The 19,209-nt window shown below is 35.1% G+C and overlaps 1 protein-coding gene across 1 annotated transcript in view; it reads right to left on the bottom strand.

Annotated features, from left to right (window-relative positions):
- Positions 1–18,816, bottom strand: part of LOC120623465 (protein obstructor-E-like) — a 72,243-nt gene extending 53,427 nt beyond the window's left edge. Inside the window, exon 1 of the mRNA XM_039889499.1 lies at positions 18,731–18,816. The gene's annotated coding sequence lies outside the window, so the exon portion shown is untranslated. The remainder of the gene's footprint in view (positions 1–18,730) is intronic.
- Between the last annotated feature and the right edge of the window lie 393 nt (positions 18,817–19,209).

The raw sequence follows: 19,209 nt of genomic DNA on the forward strand, positions 1-19,209 counted from the left end.
TTCTCAAAGGTGTGTGGAGTCCACCAATCCGCACTGGGCCAGCGTAGTAGGCCGGTAATGAGTTGATGTGACGAATTATAGGTTCGTTATTGCATCCCAATCACGACGGGTCCTAATACTTTCTCATACATCATCTTTCCATCGCTCTCTTTATGTCATCAGTTAGTCGCTTAGGTACTCCTTTACGGTCTCCATTCTAGGCTTCCTGCCCCCAACGGCCATTGGCACTTATGATAAGCATGGTCTACCCGTTACCCTTCAACTTTTTTTGCGCTGTACACACAGGGTCTTCGACCAGGTTATGCATACAGCAGGTATATGGCATAAAATAAAAAAAACCCGCTCCGATACGAGTTATATAATTTTTTTTTGGGTAGGCAGTGATTTTGTGCATATATGAAGTGCACGCCACTGGGTTTGGGCTATATGAATGGCCTTGGTTACGCTACGGAGAATTTGTCACTAAGAAACTCGTAACATACCTATAGCTCTCTGGATAGTTTATTATAGTTTACCGGAACAAATGTTTAAACATCATAATATCAAGAGAGCCAAAGAAAACTTTGTAAAATAAATATGTAATGTACGTTTTGTACGTAATGTGTTTTACTTGTTATGAAAACTGTGACACAACTCGAAAACTATCGAAGTTTTCGAACAGTGCTAACTCCCACTAGTAGATTCCCACGATTTAACGACTCAGAACGACATCAGTGAAAGAAGGATACATATTCTATGAGATCATTTGATCTGTAACGCAATTAAGATGAACAAAACAACGATATCGTGCTTATTGTGTTAATTAACTTGTAACAATATCACGACAAGATAAATCAGGATAACGAACACTCAAATAACGAGATAAATGTTGTTAGGCGGAAATGGACTCACTTACGTAACAGAAGTAACTAAATGAAAATATGTTTTTCTTTACCATTTGTGTGTATTTGTCTCGTATAGGAAACTTTTAACAGGTAAAATTTTAATTCCTGTATAAAAGCATTCGCTGTGTCCTTAATTATATTATTATATATTATAATCAGTACAGCCATATAACCGTGCCTTAGAATAAAAGGCAGGGAATTTCACTGTGTTTTTTTTTGTTTCATCATCATCGTACTAACCCATTACCGGCCCATTACATGCCACTATCTAAAGGCTCAGAAATGCCTTAAGGGTAAGCACTGCTTTTATGCATCTATGAAATGCACGTCACTGATACCTACTAATATTTTAAATGCAAATACCTGCACTGCTCTGATCTTTATGAAATTTGGCACACATAAGCTTACATCCTAAGTAATGTACGTTTTTAAGAAATTAAAATATCACTTGATTTAACGGTGAAGGAAACCACCGTGAGGAAACCTGCATGCCTAAAAGTTCTCCATAATATTCTCCAAGGCGGGTGGAGACTACCAATAGGTACTGGGCCAGTGCGGTTGGACTACGGCCTAAACCTTTCTCATTGTGGGAGGAGGCCCGAATACATTTGACAGCATTTAAAAAAATACGTTTATAAAAAATGGCTTTAGCCGTAATATGGCGTGGTTTTTTATTTTCCTTTAGTATATATATGTTTGCTATATGTTTTGTACTCTCGCTGCTAAGCCACGCGACCCAGAATACATTATTTAGTAAATTAAATTTTAACCGTCATTATATTATCATTAAGTCAGCTCGCTGTCACATTCCCCCGAATTTAATTCCAAAGAAAATGTACCCTATCTCAGGTCAATATTTGAACCCTCTTAATGAATACCTCCCCTTTCTCGTGCCGTAATTATGCTCCGCGTACCTCCCTCCAAACGTTTTACGTTACCTTGTTCTAGAAGAGTTTCTCTCAATTAAATTATTTTATATTTTATTGGATAAACTCCTTTTCTACTTGTACCCTTTGAACTTCAATTTGTGTTTAAATTTTTTTGTTTATCTCGTTTGAAGTGCATTTCTACTATAGAAATTAAAATTAAAATCCATCGGTTCTCCGAGCTATGTGCCCTGCCATGGCCACTCCAGCTTCGCGACTTGCTGAGCTACGAGTATGTCAGTAACTCTAGTTCCTACGGATCAGGATTTCTGATTTGTCCACGTAGAGATACTCCTAGCATTAGTGTTGCCCAAATTCAGTCTTGGTCTTGCAGTCTTGGTCTTGTTCTTGCGTTTTTGCAAGACCAAGACCAAGAACAAGACCGCGTATTTTTAGCAAGACCAAGACCAAGACTGACCGTGCAAGACTTGAGCAAGAACAAGACATAGCCTGCAAGACTCTTGCGTCTTGCAGCTAGGACTTAGCGCTATTTCACGGAGTAGTTAGGTGTAACAGTTCGGTGTATAGGTAGGTAGGTACGCTTAGGAATTCTATGAGACGCAAAAAACTATATCAAAGAATATGAAAAACTGGACCTATGCGCATTACGACTAATACCATAAACATAGCGAATAAAAAAATATCTATTAAAATCAAACTGAGTGCATGCATAGTTATGTTTTAACCATCGGCACTTTGATAATGCGGCATCAAAGGTTTTGTACTTACTTCTCAAAGAAATTTGCCGCTTTTCGGAAGTACATGGTTATGATACACGCGCCGGCGGCTTCTTTTGAAATCTAAAACAATCGTTGCCGCCGCGCCGAAATCATAACATTTGACACTATTCATGCAAAATAATTTCGAATTTTAAGAGTACCTACAGGTGTTCCAAAGAATAAATAAGTTTCAGATTGGTGGTTTTAGATTGGTGGAGGACGCATGAGACAGAGTATCCGATTTTATCGAAAATGGCCCGTGATTTTCTCTCAATACCTGCAACTTCAGTACCTGCTGAGAGGTTATTTTCTAAAGCATCATTAGTAATTAGAAAACATAGAAATAGGTTAAGTGATGAGTCAGCCAGATGGTTACTTTGTATTAATTCTTGGTCAAAAGAATTGATATAAAGTATCATAACCTAATGATAAAGCTGTTGATTTGTGTTGTATTTTATTTTTTATTCAAATAAATGATAAATCGTAAAACTCTTTTATTAAATTTCTTATAAGTTGAGGGTTCAATCTCTTTCTAGACAGATAAGTATTGTTCTTTAAAATACAGTCAAGTTATTGTAATTAATTTGTTTTTTTACATGTTTTAGCAAATGTAAGCTTATAAATCATAAATGTTTATTAAGAAACAGTTACTTCCATGGAAAACGACATATAGGTCAGTTGATTTTTCGAATTTCTTATCAAATCTTCAGTTATTTATTAATCTGCTTGATCTTTACTATGGCTATGTTAATTCAAGCTCACAATGTTCCAATTCTAATACGTTTTTCTAAGATTTAAAGTAAACTTTAATAAATAGTAATAGACTAATAGGTAATTGCAAGACTTGCAAGACTCTTGCTGCAAGACCAAGACCAAGACCAAGACTGGGAGCGCAAGACCAAGACCAAGACCAAGACCAGGTGTATTGGCGCAAGACCAAGACCAAGACTGGCTAAGTCTCGTCTTGTTCTTGCATTTGGGCAACACTACCTAGCATAGCACTCTCAATCGCCCGCTGAGTGACTTCGAGACTTCTTATCAGCTTCACTTTACTATTTCAATTTAATTAGCGATGTTACAAATATTTATAAAATGTTTGGAAGGTAGCTAATTGAATTAGGAGATTGTAATAAATAAATAAATAAATAAATAAATAAATATACAACGACAATACACACATCACCATCTAGCCCCAAAGTAAGCGTAGCTTGTGTTATGTGTTATATGCCTGATGAATATTTCTATGAATTATATACATAAATACTTTAAATATACATATAAACACCCATACACTGAAAAACATTCATTCTCATCACACAAACATTTTCAAGTAGTTGGAATCGAACCCACGGCCTTGGGCTCAGAGAGCAGGGTCGCTGCAAACCGCGCCAATTGGCCGTCATATCTTGAGGCTGCGTACCTATCTTGAGGTTTTATCTGTTGCTCTTTTTCTAAAACCAGCGTGATGTACATTGCGTTCTTTTGCTTTACGCGCAGTATGTGAGATACGCAAAGCATGCAAATCATGACTTGTAGTGATATGAAAAAAAAAACTGTTCATGTTAACCCAATCGGGAACCTCTCTATAATTTAATATTATTTATTATAGTAATCGCAAAACTAAACTCGTAAACATCCGAAGAGTCCGTGAAATGAAATAAAGTAAATGCCTCTAAATCTTCGTTAGCCTTATAACGTTATTTATGTAACGAGTAGGCTCTGTTTATAAAGCTCTAATAACGCTGGGGCCGCGTGTTAGAAAAGATTTGATTATTTATTTGATCCTATACGAAATATATATTAAACTTTTCTTCTTGGTTTCATAGAAGATTGAGGCAAAATTACCGTTTTTTTATAGTTTTAACTGAGAAAGAAGAAGAAGAAGAAGAAGATTAAGCATTGGTAGTGCATTTGGGAGCTCGACTTTCGAATCCTGGGATTCGAACTCGGCCGAATTCTGGGATTCGAACTCTATAAATATTTGAAAATTTAATCTGTGTCCATAAAAATATAACCAAATTTTAAAAGAAAATGGACTATAACATTGTGAATATTTAAATTTCTCGAACACATAGCTTAATACGAATTGACTGTGAGATGGTGATAACAAACCAGGGTGCGTTTTGGACCCTCGTAGCTTCAGGTTTTAGTTGAAAAACATAGTTATCACCATTTCACAACTATTATGTTAACATACATGTATGAACGCTTGATAGGCCTACATTTATAAAGAATTATTAAATTTTGTATTTGGAATGTTTTATTTCTTATGATCAGATAGACGTCGATGATCAACGATAAAAAAACAGGGTATGTGTATGTTGGCGCATAATTTAAGTGAATAAAAAAGGATACGGAGTTTACGTCTATAGGTAATGAAGATATATTCAGCGTGGCCAATATTGTTTGTTTGTTTGTTGGCCAGCGTGGCCATTAACACTAATAGGCAAACTGTTTTTCCACCAGTTGGAATGTATACAACGTACATTATATACAATAATAAAATAATTATGTCAATTCACACTATATTTGTATGTATTAGGAAGAAGCTCATCAGTAATGCAGGATGGCATTTTTACCAAGTAAGGTTTAATTGAAGTGACATTTATTGCTGCGTGGGAGAATTCTTAACCTTTAACGCGGCCAAGACAGACATTTTTATTTCATTCAAATTAAATTCCATGTTAATCGAAACAGTTCAATTCGATTGTGAATAATAATATGGGTAAATACGTTATTTCTATTTTAACGAAATAAGAAAATACTTCTTCAATACGTTTCGCATTTTTAAAAATTTCAATACAAATTAGCCCATGACTGAAATCTCACCTGAAGGTAAGAATTAATGCAGTCTAAGATGGTAACGGGCTAACCTATAAGGGGCCATCGCAGTTATATTAAACTCATATCAATAAACAGTTTTAATCGGAAGGGTTAATCGCTTGGCGGCACGTCTTTGTTGGTAGGATGGTAATAAGCGACGGCCAAAGCCTCCTACCAGAGCAGACCAGAGATAATTCTCAATTATATATTCCCGAATATCCCCTACGGGGAATCGAATCCAGCACCTCCCATTTAAAATCATATGCCTCACCAGGGCGCTCGCCTTATTTCGCGATTTTAGAACACGATATTTTCATTTGTAACATTTTTTCATTTGAATTATTTCAAATCGAAGGTTTTTTAATGCAACAATTGTTTCTATCTCTCTGCTAAAAGAAAGAGTACATACAACCATAGTAATCGTGTACAAAGTGATAGAAATATTATAACTAATATAAATTTTAACTGTGGGTGGAAAACACTACTTTTACACCCAGCGGGTAGTAAAGTTATCCAAAAAGAACAGTCTGAACTCACACTAAGCCGATTTGTCGATGCTAATGCTATGTAATTTTACATATTGCACCTTCGTACGGAACCCTTCGTGTGCAAGTCATACTTGCACTGAGTTTTTTAATTCTTATTATTACACAAACCGTGTCGAAAGAGGTCATCGGACACGAACTGACTCCCAATTCTTAACAAACCGATTAGAAACAGTATATATTGAATACAAATAACGGATATTGTTTTAGAAACTCGTTAGTTACACATTCATAGGTTGTTTTTTCTTTTATGTAACGTTTAGTATGGAGTGTTCACGAATACAGACGTAGCGATTGTCTCCTCATTGAACAAAGACGCTTTGTATCCAAAAAGTATTTAAGTTAAGTATATGTTATCAGTCCCTAATCGTGTATCGTCTATAAATCTCACACAAAATTGTACTGCTATATCGGTACATTAACTTGGGAATAGAAATGAAGATATAAAAACTAAAAGCATGAAACAACGGAGGATACAAACATTGGGTTGTGAGAATAATATTAAGCTAAAGTTTTAAAAGGTCACAAATCTGTAGGCATAACAATTTGTTATTAAAAACCCTAAACTCTTATGGCCTAAGTAATAAACGTTATATATATATCGTCGGAATAGTTATGTGGTTTTGCCACACTTCAATTTACAGCACTTTTCAAATATCAGAAAGTGATAAAATTAACCACAGGTCGAAGTTATTCCACGTATATTTATTTTTTATAGTAATAATTGATCAAGCAGCTGGCATATCTGATGGTAAGTGGTTTTTTCATAAGGTTCAATATTGCAAAATTAGGCTACTTTCTTTTGTTATTCAATCAATAAATAAACTTAAATCACGCGAATCCCTCCGTGAGAAGTTTAAAGAAACAGGTATACTTACTGTAGCTTCACAATATATTTATAATAATATAGTATTCGTAAGACAACATATTAGTCTTTATAAACAAAAAGTTGATATGAACTTACAAGAAATGGTCATAAATTAGTGACATCTGCATATCAATGTTTGACGGCCGACTGGCGCTGTGGGCAGCGACCCTGCTTTCTGAGTCCTAAGCCGTGGGTTCGATTCCCACAATTGGAAAATGTTTGTGTGATGAGCATGATTGTTTTTCAGTGTCTGGGTGTTTATATGTATATTATAAGTATTTATGTGTATTATATTCATAAAAATATTCATCAGCTATCTTAGTACCCATAACACAAGCTACGCTTACTTTGGGGTTAGATGGCGATGTGTGTATTGTCGTAATATATTAAATAATATATATATCGTCTGCGAAAGGTACAGAGGTCATTTGTGGGATTGAGTATACGCTTTTATAATATGATTCATTAGGTAATTTTGGACTTACCAATGCATAAATTTAAAGAATATGTTAAAACACATTTATTACAGCGAGTTTACTATACAATTGATGAATTTCTTAATGACAAGGTTGCTTGGAAAAATCCGGCTCCGCTTTCATCTCTCACAAGATGGAAAAATGAATGTTAAAATGTAAAATGTAAATTGTTGATGTTGGAAAAGAGCAACTGCTGAGTTTCTTGCCGGCTTCTTCTCGGTAGAACCTGCCTTTCGAACCGCTGGTAGAGTCACTACAAACAGACAGACTTGACGTTTCAAAAGTGCTTATGTGCCTACTTGAAATAAATGAATTTAAACTTTATTATAGTAATACAACCTAAAATAAACTATTTAAAACTAAATAAAATCTAAAACGTCCTCGAAACCACCGCAGCGAGGCACAGTTCCTAAGATGCTGGCAGCATTGCCCCTTTGGATGCCAAACTAATTCGTTGGCCAAGGTAACTGCCCACTCTAGGATCACCGGTAGACTCGATAACCCTTTTCGATAATTGAATGAATTTTGAATTTGAATTTGAATTTATTTTGTTACGTCACTATTCAGGGAAATGCGTAACAAAAAATTACAGAAGCTGCAGTCTACAATAAATTGTAAAAAAAAAAGAATGCGAGAACAATAGCGACACAAACCTTTATCCTTATAAAAACCTTAAGCCTCATGTGTCTCTTACTACACCGGCAACAACGCCCTGCGGACCGGAACACAACATTGCAACAATGCTGCTTCGCGGCAGAAATAAACATGGTAGAAATACTACTACTACAAAACATATGCAGGGAGCATAAGTTTTGTCACAAAGAGCTCCACTGCTAATAAAACTACTAACTTAATTCTTATTGGCTGTCACCACACGGTAGTTATTTATCTCAAGTGAGTAATGTTAAGTGTTTCGTTAACACGCTTTTCCGCTACATAACAGGTGAATGTGCAATTTACATTAAATTCGCGTGACTCGCAGATATTACAGATAGATTTCTAGACGCAAAGAAACTAACAGAAATCTGTGAACGATACGTGCTTGTGCCTCTAATTGGATAATTATTTGCTTTTAAACTGTCAAGTGCCTACATTGGATTGTCGGATCGTGTGATGTGTCTGTGAAATGACAAAAATTAAATCATGACTTAGTACTTTTACTTATGTTCATAATTTGTTTTTTTTCCTTGTTATGACATCGGTAATCTTTATTTGTAATCGAAAGTGAATGTTGTATTATTTTTGTTAGAAATTATTATCTTCGCTTTCTCAAGAACCTCAAACAGGGCTTCCGAACCAGGGTGCCATAGATATTACAGAGTGGCATCGCGAGGCGCTCTATCTGTTCCTACTTCAAAAAAAAATCTAGATTTTTTTAAATACTTTTTGTGCAGCATTATCACGGTTTCAAGCACAGCTACCCCATTGCTGGGGTAGTTTTATTTTTCTTTGTTAAAATTTATTATTTATTATGGTTTTATTAGTTTCATAATGAGGATGTTTTTTTTTGCGCCTATCTGCTTAACTAACGAGTACCTACGTAACCTATTCATTTAAACTAGCTAGGTAAGGGCGTAAGCGCCGCGCCGCGCAACGTGACAAATTCTTAACTTGTAAGTGCACAGCTGGCTTAATAGGGTTGGAAAGCCCTGGCTTAACGTTACTAACCTACCCAGTATACAAAAGTACATTACCAGTGTATTATATATTTCCAACAAAAATTAAAATTTATTAATTACTCTATAAGAACTTTATAAAACTCCAAGTCTGTTATTTTTTTTTAACTGACTACAAGTTATCCCTTGACTGCAATATTATCTGCTGGTAATATAGTCTAAGATGGTTAAGGTGGTAACCAAACATGGCAGTTATCGGAACGCTAAATCGCTTAGCGGCACGTCTTCGTCTGTAGGGTGGTAGTGAGGAATACACAACAAAACAGCCTGACGTAATACGGTCTGATTGTAATGTTACAAGCTTAAATTGCTAATATTCCTCGTCATTACATTTCTTTGAATGTAATTTCCACATAATGTTACGCTCATAAGCTGTCGTTGTAACTTTGTATGAACGTCATATTTAAGACTAAGAGGTTGTCAAGAACTTTGTAAGCGTATAATTTATAATAAGTAAAATTTTCATATTTCATCCCATTGATAGAGGTATTCTTAAAACCAAAATCAAAAATCTTCGGTCTTTATTACATAGGACTACAGCATAGCACTAATGGATGTTTCTAACTCCTACACGCCTTGAGTGAACATATGTTCGCACAATTTCTTAAAAACTGATTTGTACATCGCGTCGATGACCTGTAACTAAGTATTAGTCCAGTAAACAAGTTCAAAAGCGTCTTAAATCTTGTCATATTAATATAAAAAAATCACTTTCGGTTTTGTTAATACCTTAAAAACTATTAATATTCCAGGAATTTTGAAAAAAGGATTAAAGAGGAGGAATTTTTCGAGAAAAAGTCACGACTAGACGGCATTTCAAATTGAATCTGCCGTCGGTACTTTTTTAGGAGCTTGGTCAAGAATTGTCACGATTTTGAACTTGTTAACTGGACTATATAGCTAGGTATGCTTATTGTGCACTAGCATCCTTCCACAAAATTCGTTTTATAATAGCTACGTCCCACGGTGTTACCCGTCGTTGTGTACGTCGTCGTCGTTGAATAAGTCTGTACACGTAATTGCAATAAAAAAATTACGTGACTTACTCACCGCGGGTATAATCGCGGGGCGCAGTTAGTCATACATATTCTCCGGAACCCCCTTTCTACAGTTTAGCGTATTTCTACACCCATAAGGGAACGTATCTATATTTTCATATCATTAATTTAACTAATAAAATACATTTCATCCCTATTTCACCCCCTTATTAGAATTTAATTTAAGACTAACGGCTTTTTCACCCCCTTATTAGAATTTAATGTAAGACTAACAGCTTTTTATGATAGAGCTCGTCTGGAAAACTACTACCGCCATCCTTATTTCTCTGCCAAGCAGTATTATTGCAGGCAGGCCGGAACGTTGATGGACGTTTTATAGGTAATGGTTTGTGCACTCAAATTCAAATTGCATCTATTGCATTAGGCTATGAAGTTCTTCTTCTTCTTAGGGTGCCGTCTCCTTACGAAGGTTGGCAATCATTAGGGCTATCTCTACCTTGGACACCGCTGCTCTAAATAATGATTTGGTGCTCTTTCCAAACCATTGTCGTAGATCGACCTATGAAGTTAGAGCAATTCAAAAGCATTAGATGGGTCATCCGCTAGGTCTATCGTTTATTACTATAAAAAAATATTGGCCAAGTGCCGACCCTTCGTGCCATTATCTATAAGAACGGCATTGTATAGGTTCCTTATTTTTTTTTTTTATTCTGCTTTTAAGTATTTGTTGTTATAGCGAAAACCGAAAAACATAATCTGAATGCTGACAGACAGACAAACAGTGAGGTCTTAGTAATTGTTTAACCTTTTTCAATATTACTAACTCAGCCGCTATTACATGCAATATATTCATCCCTATTCACCCAATAAAAAGGTATTTGTACGATTCCATACTTAAAGTGGTCAGTAAACCAGGCCTCAAATAACTTGTATGGTCATGTTATGTAACTATTCACGGTTTCGCGCCGCGTCCAATTCGGTAATCATTTTGATGACGGGTTAGTCATGTAAATACCAATTTCCATAATACTAGTTATTACTACTGGTTATACAATAGCAATGAAATATTAGGCTTATTAACCGACTTAATAGTAATAAAATACTAAGCTTCGACCAACATCTTAAGAAGCTTTCGCTTGGTTGTTGGATCAACGGTCGGATACAGAAGGCAGTAGTCCTTGAAACGGCGCGTATTGTGAGGAGGTTCCTCACTCTGGAGCCCTGACCGCCGGTTGCTTGGGCATGCAAAAGCCACGCAAGCGGAGGGTGGGTGTTTTTTCTTTTAAATTTTTAATAGTGTTTTTTCAAGCATAGTTAAGAATTTAAAAAAAAATGATAGAGAAAAACAATAATAACAATTTCCTCACAAGAATGTAGGTACATGGAGTTTTTTATAATATTAAATAGAATCTAGTACATTCTACCAGTTGGTGGATGAATATTTCACATTTTCAAAAATGTTACAGTATTGAGGTTCAATTAAGGAAGTATTTAACAATTTGTAATATAATAAATAATTCAATAGATTCATAATTACTCACAAAAAAGGGAGAGGTAATAAATTCGCGTGTATCTATATTTGTTTTTTTAAATTTTTAGTTTTGTTTTAAAAAAAAAAACCCTATATATTTTTAATATTATCGGCATCGGTTGAACTTCATGTGAATTTAGGGTTCTGTATTCAATGTACTTTAATTTAAATATCACTTGCTTTAAATGGTGAAGGAATACATCGTGAGAATACCTGCATGAGGGTTCTCCATAACGTTCTCAAAGGCGTGAAGTCTACCACATCCGCACTTGGCCAGCGTGGTAGACTACGGCCCAAACCCTTCTCGTTCTGAGAGGAGACCCGTGTCCTGTAGTGGATCGGTAATGGGTTAATATGATGATTAAATAAGTAACTTATATAGCCATGTCCGTCCGTCCTTCAATGAATTAGCTCAGAGACTTAAATAAAGAAACATAGTATATTATATACCTAAAAAGACAATATGCAATAATTTAATATATTATAATTAACAAAACAACGACACATAACATTTTTGTAGTTGTAAATTGTGTGTATGTTACTATGCTTTAAAGACTGATGTAAATGCATTATATACTGATTCGGCATCGGTAGAATGAGAGCCGTAGCTTAGTGGTCAAAGCGCTCAGGCCGCGATTGCAAGAGAGTAGCAGGTTAAAATCCTGTCGGTTCCGAAAACTTTTATATGCATTTTAGATTTAGGTACGGCGAAGTGTAAATAAAAACACTATTAAAAATTGGGAAATTAAGAATTTCTTGTTAGAAAAACGTCACTTTTCCATACAATAAATAAACAAAAGTGACGTTTGACAGCAGTGATTGCAAGATTTACGCCCGTCGCAAGCCTGTCGCGAAGCCAAAGATCTAACACTTTGAAGCTTCGAGGCTTCTTGATGTGCAGTCTTACTTACCATTAGACCAACGAGGCATTTTACCAATATAAACAGCACAAGTGCATAAAAGGCAGTATTATATAATCCGCTTTATTCAAGTAGCATAAACGAGAACTTCAAGAAACTGAAATAGATACCTATCAAACAAGTTGTAAGGAGAACTGTAGGACAGACAGATAATGTTTTTGTAACATCGTGAGCAAAAATATCTCAAAATGGTCGCAATGTATTTATTACTGACAGCTTTACTGAGATTTTATCTCACTAGCCCCAAGCTCTCCGCCTCGTCTCAAATGTCTCGAGGGCAAACAAAAACAAACATCTCAGGTATACCTACACCACACTAGCTGTTGTCCGCGACTTGCCCCGCATTTTTTAATTAGTTTATCCTGGGCTAAGAAATATCCTGTCGCCAGAAGGACGAAGATGCGGGCTACAATATCATGCCCACCTTTTAATCGTCCTATTTTTACAAAAATGCGTGTTTTACATTTGACCTTAAGTGACTTCATTTTGCTTAAGTCTGTGTTTCTATATTATTACCTATAGAGCTGAATAGAACATGTAGTTTATCCACTAGTAATTTAAAATGACATTGTGAGATGGTGATAACAAAAAAAAAAAAAAAACACCCGGCTAAGTTTGTTGTGGGCTTCTTCTTAGACCAGGACGCGTTTGGAACCCTCGTAGCTTTAGTTTTAAGTTGACGAATGTGGTTATCGCCATCATCTCACTACCGTGTGGTTCTTATGTACGCATCAAAAGTGCCACCTGTGGGCCTACTTGAATAAAGATATTTTTGACTTTGACTTTGACTTTGACTTTGACACTTTACACGAATCAGTAAAATATTCTTGATAGAAAGAAATGACAAAGTTTAGTCATTTGAAATTCTATTAATTATTAATTTCTACTGTACGTGCAAAACCCAGATTAAACTTAGAAATAATCTAAAAATTTAAAAATAACATAGCAAATTGCAACGTTGTGTACTGAAATAATTAAATCCGGTCATGAAGGCTCCCCACAGCATAATCGCACATCTAGTGTAAACACAGCCTCTAGTGTTCTGACCTTTGAACGATTAGCTAGAGGGCAGACTGTTTAACATTCGTAAGGTAGAGGCCGCACTACGGTTTTTTCCAGCGAGCGGTTAGCCGCTATAACCGCAAAACCGCCCGAGAATCACACACTACGATTAAAAACCGCGAAATTGCTTCCAATTTTCGCAGTATTGAAGATGGATTTCAAGAGAGCAGTATGTATTGTTGCTCTAATACTAAGAAATAGAAAAAGAAGACGTCAGCGTAAATTTCGCAAATATTGGGTCCAAAGTTTATTTTTCTCGTTTCTATCACTATACTGACGCAAAGTAGTATCATACAAAGCTGGTCTTTTTTGTACTTCCACTATGATTTTTTGGGATAAACTTTCATATTGTGGATCGTGTGAAACAGACTCTGACTCGGTCGACGACATAGTTACAATAGCGTAACCATACAACCACTCTTCACGGCGGTCTGCCGAATACTGGCAAAAACCGCCCGCGGTTAACGCGATAGTGCGTGCGCGCTAAGTAAGTTCTATGGATTACAAATTATAGCACGGTTTTTACCCGCGAGCATTTTGTAACATTCCACGGTTTTAAAATCAGTCGCGGGAAAAAACCGCAAGTGAGTCCGTTTGTATTCGTTTGCTTGACTCACAAAATCACACGTTTAAAAACCGCGGCGGTTCAGCCGTAATGCGGCCTAGCACTAAGGCGGTAGGAGACAACTCGCTTAAACTTGACAATATTGATATTTGGAATAAATCCATACTAATGTTATAAGTCAGTAAAAAAAGTGTGTGCGTGTAACCTTAACGCGCGATTGAAGTTAAACTTTTATTATTATTTATTGACGAAAGAGTAAAATGTTCCTGGGACTCCGCCATTTCATTTTATATTTAATTCAAAATCTTCATTTTCAAATTTTATAAATATTTTCATTTGTTAAATAGAATAATTGAGAGTGGAAAATTGAAGGTTAGATCAGCACATGTGAATATAAACCTTGTCATTGAATATTATAGAATGTCGCAATCCTCAGAAAATTTATTAATAATTTTATGTTACAAGAGTAATAAATAAATTAGTATATTCAGAAATTTTCACTTTGCTATTCACAATTGATCCGTTTGAAAATATTGGAAATAAATAATCCTAATTGATTATGATATTTGCCACTAGCTGGCGTATAAGTCAAGAAGCGTGCAGTATATGATACATACTTACAACCAATTCAAATTATTATTTTTAAATAGCGGAAACTACACAGACGTCGTAACGACGTAAGCGTTACTTCTGAGTACGAAAAAAATCTGAGATACTCCCTAGTCGCGCCTAAAGAAGTTTTACTTAAAAAAAAAGATTTGTTTGTTTTGTAATGGATAAACATATACTTTAAAGCCTAAAGAGGAAGATGCCATAAAATCGAAAAGTCCTTCGCATTTATTAGTTGTAGAAAAATTTTAGGGTAGGCAGTGCTTTTGTGCTTGTATGAAGTGCACGCCACTGCCCATAGTCATAATTACTATATAATATCATAAATGCGAAAGTGTTTTTGTTTGTTTGTCCTTCCTTCTCGCCTTAACTAAGCTACCAATCAAATTGATTTGTTAGTTTAAAGGACGGAGAGCAACATAGACTTTTTATCTGGGGAAAACCAACGGTTCAACGAGATTTGTAAAAAAGCGAAGAACGTGGGCACAGCTACAGCTACAGCTAGTTTAAAAATAGAATCAGGGAATCAGAATTTTCGTGTGCAGAAGTTCACGTACCACCTTGTCCCCATTTCTTAATAATGCTTATAACTGTGCTAATATGTGTGCCCAATGCATGTCCTTTATCCTAATTTAGTTATGATGTTAATATTGCACGCGTGCAAATTTGCATATAACTGTCAATAAATTTACCTACGCGTATCGAATTCCATTTGTGTAGAGGTTGGTCGTGTTAGCGATACCTATCGGTTGGGCAATAGTGTGGGACAATGAGACTGGTTCTCGTATAGTTTGATAAACTGTAATAATATTATCTATTTTGCCAATATCCTAAGGTTTTTTTGAAGTTATACTTCTTTTAACGCGTTACGGAAAAATTGAGTAAATTTTTCGTCACAAAAAACCGACACCCTTAAGTTAGCTATAGTCAACATTATCATTTTTTATAAGAAGGTTTGACAGTGTACTGTCTCCATTGCCAAAGTCTGTGTGCTCATTTTGGTGATTTAATTGTACAAAAATCTTACAATTTAATGTTGGGTGAAACTTGGTGGCCCGATAATAAGATAACTAGATAATGCGTAATAATAAAACTTTCAATGTATTAAATACCTTTTTTCCATTGTTAGCCTTATTCTACAATCGTAGAATAAGGCGAAAGACAAAAAATTTTAAAAGGTTTTTCTTGCTACGCCAAAGAAGTATAACTTCTAACGCGTATACATGTACCAGTACACACAGGCTTTTTTCTAAGTCCCTTTTCTTACCAGGAGATAAAAAAAAAATTATATATTCTGTTAAAATTAAAAATTGACTAGAAGCAGAAGTTTCTTTGCGGCATTCCACGTTATACCTAACCCGAGAAATGTTTATTTGTGGATTATTGCAATTCATATATATTGTGTACATGAATGAGATTTATTCTTTGACAGTCTCTTTAATATCGGTGATTAACGGTGTAATTGTATACCAAACACCCAACTAAATAGTTGCTTACAAAAGACCACCAACCAAGGTTTATGTAAGTAGTTCACGAAACTTCAAGGATATTTCCGGACCAACCACGAAACTAACAATAGCAAGGCGAAGGGATGCTTCGTCGTTTACCTTAATCGATTTATAAAGTGGCCCTGCTAGAGTAAACTAAGGAACATTCAACATTTCAGTTTCAAACAACTGGGCTTGCTTGTTTAGTGTTAATTATGCGTAAACCCTAAACTTGCCGACCCTGGCCATAAGGGTCATTTACCGCGAAATGGTAAAATTTGAATAATAGTAATGTTACTGTTAGAGAAATACATATTTGAACTGTTCTAAAATTATTTTGTACCCATTAAAAAGCAGTTTTGACGGCCAAATGGCGCGTTGGGCAGCGATCCTGCTCTCGGAGTCCATGGCTGTGGGTTCGATTCCCGCAACTGGAACATGTTGTGGTGAATGTTTTCAGTGTCTGTCAGTGTATTATTCATTAAAATATTCATCGTCTTAGAAGCCATAACAGCATAAAGCTACGCTTACTATAGGGCTAGATGGCGATGTATGTATTGTCGTAGTATATTTATTTTATTTATTTATTTATTTATATAACTAGGGATCCTTCGTTGCAATTTGTTCCTAATATTTTTTTATACTTGTAATTTACGGACATAGCAGATGGCCCACCGGTCCCTAAGTGGAAAACCATCTCCTATAAACGGATACCCACAGTTAGCACAGTCCGCACATATATACCTACCGATTATTATCTATACTAATAAAGCACAATATATTAGCATAAACTCGAGACCGCATTGAATGTAACTTGTCCGAAAGGTCAGGCGTAATAATAAATTCTGCGAATTCCTCGCTCTGCGATCTGGTTCACAACTAAATTATAAAATGAATCTCTATTTAGCTCCGATTAACTTTAATCCGATTGATTTTAACGATTTAGAAACGTGAAGAATCAGTGATAGCTTATAAGTGGCGTGCATGCCAGCGTATGTTCAGGATACAGTAGGGTACAGATGATAAAAGATTAAGAAAATCTCCAGTACGAGTTTAAAAAAGTTAGTGGGAGGCTTTTTATAACTCTTACAAAGCCTACCCATAAATTTATATAACTGGTACTGGACATTTTCTTCATTTTATACATAGGTACCCTGTGCATACCCTCTATGCACGCCACTGATTGGTGGACTCCACACACCTTTGAGAACATTATTTACAACTCTCAGGCATGCAGGTAACCTCACGATGTTTTCCTTCACCGTTGAAGCAAGTGATATTTTAATTACTTACAATAACACATATAAATTATAAGAGGTGCGTGCTGGGAATTATATATTTGAAAGCAAGGTAGGATTGGAAGCTAATTAATAAATAAATCACCCCAAAGAAATATATTAGCATTTACCACTTTAACAAACTGCCTGCTTCGAATACTTCGTTAGTTAACTAGGTGTAGTCTAACGAGCTAATTTAACAATTTATATTAATGAATGATTTTCGGTGCAATTATTATTGTATAACAGTTGATTGTTACATTATTATGTAAATATTAATAATACCGCTTCGGAGACGTTCGGACATCACAACTTTCACTATCAATGCATTCACGATCTTAGAATCGGTGACGTAGTTTCATTTCTCATATCTTAAAATCCTGTTTACGAGTTCTAGAAGAAATAATATTGTTAAATTTTATTTTTATTTACGTAAATCTCTAAGTTATATATAAAAATTGGTCTTGACGTCTAGTGACCCAAGAGCTGGCGCTTATTTAGCCCAACAGCTAGTCTAGCAATTCAAAAGGGCAATAGCGCCAGCATTTTGGGTACCATGCCCATGAGTGAACAGTTTTGGCTTATATTTTTTAGTTAGTTTTGTAATTATTATTATTATTTGTTTACTAATTGGAATTATATGTTACTACTTGAAATAAATGAAAAGTTATAAAGCAAAGCTATTGCTACTTTGGAAAATATTTTTTCCGTTAACGCATACAAGTTTTCACACAGTGAAGATTTTCAGTAAATTTTTCTGCCACAGTACATTATCAAATTCTGGATTTGTCAACTAATATTTCTTAATAAAAAAAAAAAAAAATTCAAATATAATAATACATAATTAATTTACTATTAAATGTGTTTTCAAAGGTTGTTAGATAAGGCTTTAGTTGTATGAAACTGGAACTTATAAGGTACTAAAATAATTTCATAAAAAGCTAAAAATTTACGTTTTAGAATTTACACGAAACTGACCGAATGTACAATTCATTTACAGATTAAAATTAAATTTTTCAAAGAAGAAAGTAATATAACAGTTTTTTTTACTGCAAGAATTAGTAGCTTTACATTCTAACCCTTTAAGTGTGTGACACAAATAGTTAATAACATATTATTGATTTGGTATATATGGTAGTTTCAATAAAAAATAGTCTTTGCTGGACTTATAGAAACATCTATCCAGATCTAAAAGTTCGCTGATTTATTGCTTTATAACGTTTTTAAATACTAAAACATACGTGAACTGATGTAAAAATATTTTTAAGACTATTTTTATTCATTCAATCCCTAAATTTACAACTAGGAACGAGGCACAAATAAAAAATAAACCGCCAAAAATAAAGTAATAAAAAATAACTCACGTATGAAAACTGAGGAACTGGCAACACGCACTTAAAAAAAATAACCGAAATAAAAATTCTCAACGCGTTTGAAAATGGAAGCGGCTTGTTCGGTATACCAAGTATGACTGGGGAGTCGTCTCAGACGCAGGTGAATGTGAACGTCATTTACCACTCTTGTTTCACTTAGGTTATACGACTGAATGTATGCACCTGTTATTATTAATGCTCGCGAATTAATTAACTGCCTTCTTAAACTGGTAGGTAACCACTCCATTAACCACTTCTGTTTCGTTATTGCAATCCTTCTAGTGGTGAATGCGCCTCAGTTTCTACCAAAGGTGAATTGGCAAGCTGTCTTTTTAAATCGATAGGTGTAACTTCACTTGTTTGTGCATTGAATCATTGAACTTAGCGGCGTAGACCAGGAGGTGGTGGCGTTTCAGATTTATATTTGAACTAGCTGCTGGTCGCGTTTAGTACAGTTTTAATCAATTCCC

Source organism: Pararge aegeria, chromosome 4 (genome assembly GCF_905163445.1).
Source record: "Pararge aegeria chromosome 4, ilParAegt1.1, whole genome shotgun sequence".
In the NCBI taxonomy this organism is placed as follows: domain Eukaryota; kingdom Metazoa; phylum Arthropoda; class Insecta; order Lepidoptera; family Nymphalidae; genus Pararge; species Pararge aegeria.